Below are 12,513 nucleotides of genomic sequence, written 5' to 3' on the forward strand. Positions count from 1 at the left end.
ATTAAAAATAGATACTAAATTAATTTTAGAGAAGTATTATATTTCTTATAAATTATTTAAAATTTTTTTAATTAGGGGTAATAAATAATAATTCTTAATTAATATAATATTTAATCCTTAATAATTTATATATAGATAAAGACTATTTCTAGATTTATTAATAAATAAGATTAGAAAAATAGCTAGAAATAAACTAAAATATATAAAATCTTTTTTTAGATTCTTTTTTAATTATTTCTTTAAAATAATTAATTATACTTATAATATTAAATATAATTTATTAAATAGAAATTATTTTCTTTCTTAGATTTTAATATTATAATTATATAATTAGTATAGTAATAACTTCTTTATTTTTTAAAGATTAAATATATTTTAAAACTCTTATAATTTTAGAAGAAGTATAAATAATAATTTAAGACTAATATTTTTATACTTTAGTTTTTTATTAATTTTATTTAATAAGATTTAATATAATTTCTATATTAAATAATAAATATATATAACTAATATTTTTAGAAATATTTAATATATTTTAATAAATATAAGAAATTTTAACTCTAGTAGTTTTTTTTATTAATTTAATTACTTAAGTTAATTCTTTTAAAGAATATTTATTAGGGCTCTTACCCTTATAAATTTAAAAAATATATTATAGTATTTATAGTAATATTAGTTATTAAATATAGTTATTTAATTAAAGAAATATATCTTTAGATTATATATAATAAACTAGGCTAGTCCTAGAATAATTAAATAATAAAAAAGATAAGTAATATAAAAGATAATTTTTTAATTATAATAATTATTTAATAATAAGTTAATCTTTATATAATAAATTATTATATTTTTTTTATTTTACTATAAAAGTTAGATAAAAATATTAGATAAAAAAATAAAATAATCTTTAATTTATATATTTTTACTTATTAATAATTTATAAAGTTAACTTTTTTAATTTTAGAATTAATTATAGTATAAGTTAGTATTTTTAAATTTTCTTAATATAATTATACTTATTATATTATTAGATTAGTATATATATAATAAGAATTAGAAAAGTTAGTTAATTTAATAATAATATAAAATAGGTAGAATAATATATCTAGTAATAAGGGTTTTTATATATATTCTAGTACTAGATAATAATTATAGTTAAGTAAACTTTATTTTTTAAGTTAAATAAAATATTAAGTAAGTATAATTAATTAAATTTCTCTAGAATAATAAAATAATTATTCTATATTATAATATAAAAAATAAGTAATATTATAATAAAAATTAGGCTAGAATAGTATACTAGTATATTAATTTATTTTTAGATTTATATAAAATATTAATTAAGTAAAGAATAATTTTTTATATAATATATTCTATTTTTATAGTAAAAATATTTTTTATACTTATATTATTTTTTTTAGAGAAATATAATATATAGTAAATATAAAATAAATTTATAATATTTAAATCTTTTCTAAATATAAAAAGTATAATTAAATAATTAAATAAAATAAAATTAGGAAGGTTCTTTAATATTATAAGACTAGAATAATAGAAGCTAGATATTAGATAAGAATAGGATACTTATAACTAGTATTAATAATAATAATTTTTTAGTAATTAAAAATAATTAAAAATCTTAAAATAAGATAAAATTATAAAATAATATATTTTAAAATTTAATTAAAATATTTTAAGTTAAAAGGAATATTAAAAAGTTATTAATTATTTTTTCTTCTAAAATAAGATACTAAAACTTTATAAAATAAATATTAAAGTCTAATTTTTTTTATTTCTAGTTATAGAGATAGCTTTAAATATTTTAAATTTAATTAGGATCTCTAAATACTATTTTTAGGTAATTAAGTAGGTTAAAATAATCTAGAAATTAAAGAATATTAAATCTTATTTTAAGTAAGATTAATTTATAAATTTTTTTAATTAAATATTTTATTATATAGATTAATTAAATTTTAATAATTAAAAAATAATATAGATTAATATTTATCTTATTATAGATTTATTATATAAAGTAATAAAAATTAAAATAAATATTATTAAATTTTTATAAATTAGAAAATTTCTTACTAAAATAAATAATAAAAAAAAAATTAGTAAAAATAGATATAAGTACTCTTATTATATTAATTATTATAATTTTAATAAGAGGGATATATTTAATAAAAATAAGAGTAATAATAAAAATAAATATAATAAAAATAATAATAACTTATAATATAATAAATATATATTTTAATTTAATTAATTTTTATTAAATAATTTCTAATTCTTTTTTTTAATATAATATTATTTTTTTCTTCTTAATTAATTCTAGGCTAGCTTTATTAGCTTAGTTTTAGAAAATATATATCTTTTTTTTTAGGAAATTAGTATATTTATTATAAGATATAAAATAAATAATTTAAGTAGTAAAATTATTAGTAATATAATTTAAGAATTCCTTAATTAAGTCTATAATTAAGAATAGTTTAGATTATTTTAATATAGTAGTAGTAATTATATCTAGAGTAGGAGTTATATAATATTATAGTAGGTAGGCTAATAATAAATATAGCTAATAATAAGATATATATTTAGGTTATTTATATATAAGTCTAATAGGTAAGGATTAGATTAGAATAAGGATATAGCTTAAAGAGCTATAATAGAATTATAAGTAATATAATTTAAATATAGGAATAAAAGTAGATAATTAAGATAAAATCTTAACTAGATAAATATATAATTATACTATAATATAGAGAAAACTTTTAAAAATTTAAATCTAAAAATTAATATTTATATTAATTTATTCTATTTTTAATAAATTTATTATAAATTTAGTATTTTTTTTATTAAATTTTAATATCTTATATTAAAAGAAAATATAAATAAAAATATATTATTTATAATTTTAAAATAAATTATTAATTAAAAATTTTAAGAAATATTAATATATTTTAAAATTTTATTAAAATATTATATTTTTATTAATTATTTATAAAATCTAGAAAATTATTATTATTATTATATAAATACTATCTTATTCTTATTTATAAAGAATTTCTAGCCTTCCTAATTTATTTTAAAGCTAACTTCTATTATTTAAATTCTTATAGGCCCTATTAATCCTATTATTATTATTATTCTTACTAAAGACCTAATAAATCTATCTACTATTTATTATTTTAATTATTAAATCTAATATTTATATTACTATTATAGTAATACTAATTACCTAGTAGGTAGCTACTTATACCCTAATTAAAGACTAACTAGCTATATTTTTATATTTATTATTAAATTAGATTTATATTTCTTATTAACTAGAATCTTACTTATTAAATATTTTTTATTTCTTAAATTAGAAAATAAAGTATCTTTAATTTAAATTATAATTAAAAATATTTCTAATACTTTCTTTATTTATTAAAAGCTATAATAACTAGAATAATAATAAAGAAAAAAAATTATTAATCTAAATTAATAATTTTACTTATTAATCTAAAAATCTTTAATAAAATTTTACTAATTTTTATTATAATTAATTCTAAAGTTAAGAATAAATATTTTATAAATTATAATTAAATTATAAATAATTAATTAAAAATATTATTTTTAAAAAATCCTATTTTATTAAGAAAAATTAATAATATTTTATTAAAATTTAATTATATTATTTATTTTATTTATTTAATTTAAAAAATTTATAATTATATTAAAAAAAATATTATTTTTTTTATAATTTAATTAATATATTTTTCTATTATTTTTAATTTATCTTAATTAAAGATTTATAATTTTTAGATTAAATTTATTAATTATATTATTTTATTTAAAAATCTTTATTATAATAAATATTATAATATATCTTTAAAATTTATAAAAATTTTAATATTATATAATATATTATTAAAAATTTCTTCTTAATATCTTAATTCCTACTCTAAATTTCTAAAGAATTAAAATATTATTAGAATCTTAATTATTACTTATACTATATATACCTACTATAAATATTAGATATTTATTATTATTATTATAAATATTAAAGCTATTCTAAATTCTATTACTATTATTAAATCTAAATTATAAGAGTAATTACTCTCTAAATTTATTAAATTTTATAATATATTCTTATTAAAAAAGATTAAATACTTATTACTTTACTAATCTAATAATTATAAGATTAAATTATTATCTAAAAAAATCTTATTATTTAAGAGCCTATATAGCATATTTTAAGATAAATTAAAAATTTTAAAGAAATAAATTAAAGAGAATCTAAAAAAAGATTTTATTTATTTTAATTTTTTTTTTATTATATCTTTTATTTTATTTATAAAAAAGTCTAGAGAAGGCTTATAATTTTATATAAATTATTAAACTTTAAATATAATTATTATAAAGAATTATTATTTATTATTATTAATAAAAGAGATATTAAATAATCTAAAAAAATAAAATATTTCTTAAAAATTAATATTATCTTTATTTTTAATAATTTATAAATTAAAAAAGGATAAGAATATCTTATTATTTTTTAAATTTAATTAAATTTATTTAAATTTTTAATAATATTATTTAAATTTACTAGAGCCCTAGTATTATTCTAGAGATTTATTAATAAAGTTTTATATAATTATTTAAATATCTTTTATATTATATATTTAAATAATATTTTAATTTATAGCTAAATTTATACTAAATATATTTATTATATTTAATAAATATTAATAAAATATTTATAAATAGTAGAATTTTATATTAAATTTAATAAATATAAATTTTTTATATATAAGATAAAATTTTTAAAATTAATTATAAATAAAAATAACTTTTAAATAAATTTTAATAAGATAAAAATAATTATTAAATAAAAAATACTAATTTATTTAATTAATATTTAAGCCTTTATTAATTTTAAGAACTTTTACTATTAATTTATCTATAATTTTTTAAAAATTATTAAACTACTAGTTAATTTAATTAAAAAAGATATTAATTTTAACTAGATATTTACTTATTAAAAAATATTTAAATAATTAAAAATTACTTTTATAAATACCCTAATATTAAAATTTTTTAACTAGTTAAAAAATATAATTCTAGAAATTAATATCTTTAATTATATATTTACTAAAATATTATTATAATATAATTATAAAATTTATAATAAAAAATTACTAGTTATTATTTATTATTTTAAAGAATAATATTTTAAATTAGAAAAAATTTTATTATTTATAAAGATTATTATAAATTACTAGAATTTAGAATATTTTATATTAATTAAGTTACTAAATTATTAATAAGATTACTAGTCTAAATTTTTATTAAAATTTAATTTCTAAATATATTACTACCCTAGAAGGTTAGAAAATCTATTTAAAAAGGAGAATAAATAATTTTTTTACTAGAATTAGATTATCTTAAAATTTAGAAAGTTACTACCTGAGACTACTATTAATCTAAAATTAAATATTAATAGCTAATATTAAGTATACTTTACTAAATAACTTATTATTAATAAATTAATTTCCTTATTACTTATATTATAATTATTATTTAATAAAGTTTATTTCTAAAATAAGAAACTTTAATCTATTTTAAATATTCTAAAGAATAATTTATTAAGATATTTTAATATTATATTAATTAATTATAAATATACTAAATTATATTTAAGATATTAAGACTAACTTTATATATTTAATTATAATAAAATAAAAATAAAAATTTTAAAATTTTATTATAAAAACTTTATTATTAAATATTCTAAAAAAATTAAGATATATAAATTAATATTATATAAATATTTTTAATTTAAAATTTATAAATATATAAATTAATATTATATAAATATTTTTAATTTAAAATTTATAAATATATAAATTAATAAATCTAGAATTATTATTTTTATTATTAAATTATTTTTTTCTAAAAAATAAAATAAAAAGTACTAAAATCTTTATTAATTTCTAAATATATTTAATAAAATATAAATATAGATTTTATTATATATTTATTATTAAATAATAATTATAATATTATTCTAATTATAATTAATTATTTAATAAAGATAAAATACTTTTTTTCTTATATTAAAATAATTAATATTAAAGAAATAACTAATCTATACTTTAAATATATTTAAAAGCTCTATAATATCCCTAAAATAATTATATTAAATTATAGAATCTAGTTTATTACTATTTTCTAGAAATACTTAATATCTTATCTAAAGATTTATAATCTATTATTTATTATTTTATTAGGGTATAGAGTTAGACTTAAATATTTATTAATTAGGAGCTAACTAGATAAAATAATAGAATAGCAGGTACTAGATAATAGATAAGATATAGCTTAAAAAGTTATAATAAGATTAGAAGTAATATAGCTTAAATATAGGGATAAAGATAAATAATTAAGGTAGAATCTAATTAAATAAATATTATAATTTTATATTATAATAGTACCTTCTTTCTTAAATATTTATTAATTAGGAGCTAACTAGATAAAATAATAGAATAGCAGGTACTAGATAATAGATAAGATATAGCTTAAAAAGTTATAATAAGATTAGAAGTAATATAGCTTAAATATAGGGATAAAAATAAATAATTAAGGTAGAATCTAATTAAATAAATATTATAATTTTATATTATAATAATACTTTCTTTCTTAGAATTAAACTTTATTAAGACTTAAAGAGAAAATAGCTAGGACTTTTTAAAATAATAAAAATAATAATTATTTATTAATTAATAAATATTTTCTAGATATTTAATAAATTTTTTAATTAATTTATTATATTTAATTTACTTAATAATATATTATAGCTTAAATTTACTATAATTTTAATAAATTTATTAAGAATTAAGAATTTTCTTAATTTTTTATTTTTTTAATTCTTTAACTTTAATAAATAGTAGTAGATTAGAATATTAATTAAATAAAGAATTATTAATAGTAAAGTAGAATAAAAATATATTAAATATAAAATAAATTTTTATATTTTTAAATAATTTAAATTTATAAATATATAAATTAATAATCTTTTTAATATAATATAATCTAAAATTTTTTTAATCTAATTTTTTTTATAAGTAGAATATTTAAATATTATAAGTATCTAGCTAGACTTCTTATTCTATAATATAATAATATATAGATTATTTTTAGTAATTAATTTATATTTTATAATAGATTTAAGTAAATAAAATCTTAATATAAATAAACTTATAAATTTTATATATAATATTAATAAACTTCTTAATATTTCTCTTAATAAAATAAATAGTAAAATAACTTAACTTAAATCTTAATATTAGATAAAATTTATCATTAATTATAAATAATAATATTCTTATAAACTTAGAGTAAATAAAGTTAATAATAAATTTAATTATTAATAGCTATTTAAACTAATTATCTTATAAATATAATATATATATTTATAAGTATTATTTTAAGATAGTATTAATATACTTAATTTAGTTATTAATTTTAAAATAATAAATAATAAATAATAGATTATAAATCTTTAAATAAGATATTAAGTATTTTTAGAAAGTAATAATAAATTAAATTCTATAATTTAATATAATTATTTTAAGAATATTATAAAGTTTCTAAATATATTTAAAGTATAAATTAGCTACTTCTTTAATATTAATTATTCTAATATAAGAGAAGAAATATTTTATTTTTATTAAATAATTAATTATAACTAAAATAATATTATAGTTATTATTTAATAATAAATATATAATAAAATCTATACTTATATCTTATTAGATATATTTAAAAATTAGTAAAAATCTTAATATTTCTTATTTTATTTTTTAGAAAAAAATAATTTAATAATAGAAATAATAATTCTAAATCTATTAATTTATATACTTATAAATCTTAAGCTAGAAATATTTATATAATATTAGTTTATATATTTTAGTTCTTTTAAAATATCTAGTAACAGGATTTTTATAATAAAGTTTTAATATTTTAATTTTTATTTTATTATAATTAAATATATAAAATTAATCTTAATATCTTAAATATAATCTAATATATTTATAATTAGCTAGTATAATATTAAAATATCTTAATAAATTATTCTTTAAAATTTCTAAAATAAACTAAAATTTCTTATTTTATAAATAAACTTTATTAAATAATAATTATAATATTAATAGTAGAGAGATTAGTTTATTAATAGTAAGTTATTTAATAAAATATATTTAGTATTAACTATTAATATTTAATCTTAGATTAGTAATAATGTTAAGTAGTAGATTTTTAGATTTTAAAATAATCTAATTCTAGTAAAAAAATTATTTATTTTCTTTTTTAAATAGGTCCTTTAACTTCCTAATTAATATATTAGGTTTAATACCTAATTTTTTAAAATAATAGTATATTTAAAAGTTAAATTTTAATAAAAATTTAGACTAGTAAGCTTATTAATAATTTAATAATTTAATTAATATAAAATACTTTAAATTCTAGTAATTTATAATAATTTTTATAGGTAATAGAATTTCTTTTAATTTAAAATATTATTTTTTAAAGTAATAAATAATAACTAGTAATTTTTTATTATAAATCTTATAATTATATTTTATTATATTTTTCTTTAAAATATAATATATTTTTATTATTATATTATAATAATACTCTAATAAATATATAATTAAAGATATTAATTTCTAGAATTATATTTTTTAACTAGTTAAAAATTTTTAATATTAGGGTATTTATAAAAATAGTTTTTAATTATTTAAATATTTTTTAATAAATAAGTATCTAGTTAAAATTAATATTCTTTTTAATTAGGTTAACTAGTAGTCTAATAATTTTTAAAAAATTATAAATAAATTAATAGTAAAAGTTTTTAAAGCTAATAAAAACTTAAATATTAATTAAATAAATTAGTATTTTTTACTTAATAATTATTTTTATCTTATTAAAATCTATTTAAAAGCTATCTCTATTTATAATTAATTTTAAGAATTTTATTTTATATATAAAGAATTTATATTTATTAAATTTAATATAAAATCTTATTATTTATAAATATTCTAATATTTATTAAATATAATAAGTATACTTAGTATAAATTTAACTATAAATTATAATATTATCTAGATATATAGTATAAAAAATATCTAAATAATTATATAAAACTTTATTAATAAATCTCTAGAATAATATTAAGGCTCTAGTAAGCCTAAATAATATTATTAAAGATTTAAATAAGTTTAATTAAATTTAAAAAATAATAAAATATTTTTATTTTTTTTTAATCTATAGATTATTAAAAGTAGAAATAATATTAATTTTTAAGAAATATTTTATTTTTTTTAAGTTATTTAATATCTCTTTTATTAGTAATAATAAATAATAATCTTTTATAATAATTATATTTAGAATTTAATAATTTATATAAAATTATAAGTCTCCTTTAGGCTTCTTTATAAATAAAATAAGAAATATAATAAGAAAAAAACTAGAATAAATAAAATGTTTTTTTAAATTTTTTTTAATTTATTTCTTTAAAATTTTTAATTTATTTTAAGATATATTATATAGGCTTCTAAATAATAAGATTTTTCTAAATAATAATTTAATTTTATAATTATTAAATTAATAGAGTAGTAAGTACTTAACCTTCTTTAATAAAAATATATTATAAAATTTAGTAAACTTAGGAAGTAATTACTCTTATAATTTAGATTTAATAATAATAATAAGATTTAAAATAATTTTAATATTTATAATAATAATAATAAATATCTAATATTTATAATAAGTATATATAATATAAGTAGTAATTAAAGAATTATATTAAGTATATTCCCCTCTTTAATATTTTTATATTCCCTATATTATTTATATATTTCTATATAATCTAATAATAAAATCTATACTAGATTAAATATAGTTTTTATAAAAATTTCCTTATTAAATATATAAGATAAGATTTAGGTAAATTAGATTATTAAATTTAATTATAGTAATTTTTTAGTCTAATAATTTAAATATATTATTTAAATTATATACTCTTATAAATATAATTAAACCTAATAAATAAATAATTATAATTTAAATCTAACTAATATTATTATATAATAATAATAAAGTCCTAAGATTAAATAATCCTACTAGATCTAAAATAGATACTAAGGTTAGATAATCCTACTAGACTAAATAGGTACTAGGGCTAGATTAGATCCTACTAGATTTAAGGTACTAGGGCTTGGTTAAAAATCTTACTAGATCTAGATAAGTGCTAGAGGTTCCCTACTAGATCTAGTTATATTATTAGATTTAAATCATGCCTACCTACTTATAGTCTTTAATTTAACTTAGCTTAACCTAGCTAGCTTAGGGCTGGAAGTCCCTACTAAATATATATTAGTTAGCTTGTAGTCAAGCCTTATCTTAAGAAGGGAGATAATTATTATGGCATGTACTAGATATACTAGTATTAAGGTAATAATTACTAGATATATAAGGTAGAATTTAAGTAGATTAAATTATTAAATTTAATTATAGTAATCTTTTAATCTAATAATTTAAATATATTATCTAAATTATATACTCTTATATTAGGATAAGGAAGTACTATAATATAATTAATAAGCTAGCTATAGGTAAGTAATTATATAACTTAAGAATAAAAATTAATAAAATTTTAAATAAGATTATTTAATTAATTAACTAATAAAATATTTTATATAATTAAAAGAATATAATAATAAGATTATTTTATTAATTATATTAAATATTAAATTTATATATAAATTAATAAGATAATATAGATATTAACTATATTATTATATTATTTAATAAAAATTTTCTATTATATAATCTATAATTTCTTAATTAAGTAATAAAAGTATATAAATAATAAAAGGGATATAAGAATATTAAGAGAGGATATATATTTAATATATATTATAGTATAATTATATACTTATTTAATTAGATTCTATTCTAATTATCTATCTTTATTTCTATATTTAAGTTATATTACTCCTAATCTTATTATAGCTCTTTAAGCTATATTCTTATTTTAACCTAATTTTTACTTATTATATCTATATATAGATAGCTTAAATATATACTTTATTATTAACTATATTTATTACTTATCTACTCTCTATAATATTATATAGTTTTTATTCTAGGTATAGCTATTACTAGTATATTAAAATAATCTAAACTATTCTTAATTATAGATTTAGTTAAGAAATTTATAAGCTATATTATTAATAATTTTATTATTTAGATTATTTATTTTAAATTCTATAATAAATATATTAATTCTCTAGAGAAGGAGATTTATATTCTTTAAAATTAAATTAATAAAGCTAGTCTAGAGCTAGCTAAGAAAAAAAGAGTTGTATTATACTAGAAAGAAAAACTAGAAATAATCTAATAAAAATTAATTAAATCTAAATATATATTTATTATACTATAGATTATTATTATTTTTATTATATTTATTTTTATTATTATCTCTACTCTTATTAAATATGCCCCCCTTATTAAAATTATAGTAATTAATATAATAAAAATATTTATACTTATTTTTATTAATTCTTTTTTTAATATCTATCTTAGTAAGAAACTTCTTAATTTATAAAAATTATTATAGAGGGTAGGCAGGTAATAGGTATAGTTAATAGTAGAGTATATATTTAGGCTATCTATATATAAGTATAATAAGTAGGGATTAGGTTAGGACAAGAATATAGTTTAAAGAGCTATAATAAGATTAGGAGTAATATAACTTAAATATAGAAATAAAGATAGATAATTAAGATAGAATCTAACTAGATAAGTATATAGCTATACTATAATAATATCCCCTTTCTTAAATTAAGCTTTAGTAAAGTATTCTTAAGGTCCAGGTTTTCTAGGGTAGTAATAATAAAAAATAATAATATATTTAGTAGTATTCTTTAGGTAGCTAGTAGAAATTTTAATAATTATAAAATATTTAATCTACTTAATAATATACTTTAAATATAGGTAGCTATCTTAGCTATAATAATTTTAGTAAGAGTTAACTACTTCCTTAATCTCCTATTCTTTAATACTATTAACTTTAATATATAGGGGTTTAGTTTTCTCTTATCTAGATAATAAATTTTTAATAATTAGGTATAATAATTTAATATAAAATACTAGATATATTTTTATATTTTTAGGCAGGTCTAGTTTATAGATATAAGGGCTAATAATCCTCTTAATAAGAAAGAAATCTAGATTTTTCTAGTCTAATTTTTTTTAAAGATATAGGATTATAATATTCTTAATATTTAACTAGATTAATTAGCCCTTAATATAATATCTAGTAAGGTAATATTTCTAATTAATATAGTATTTATAGTAGGCTTAAATAATAACTATAATAATATAGTAATATTCTTATATTTACTTTATAATTAAGATAAACTAGTAAGTATTATAAATTTATAAGTAATAATTAGATAAAAT

Source organism: Aspergillus ochraceoroseus (assembly GCF_002846915.1).
Source record: "Aspergillus ochraceoroseus IBT 24754 chromosome Unknown P175scaffold_3, whole genome shotgun sequence".
NCBI lineage: Eukaryota > Fungi > Ascomycota > Eurotiomycetes > Eurotiales > Aspergillaceae > Aspergillus > Aspergillus ochraceoroseus.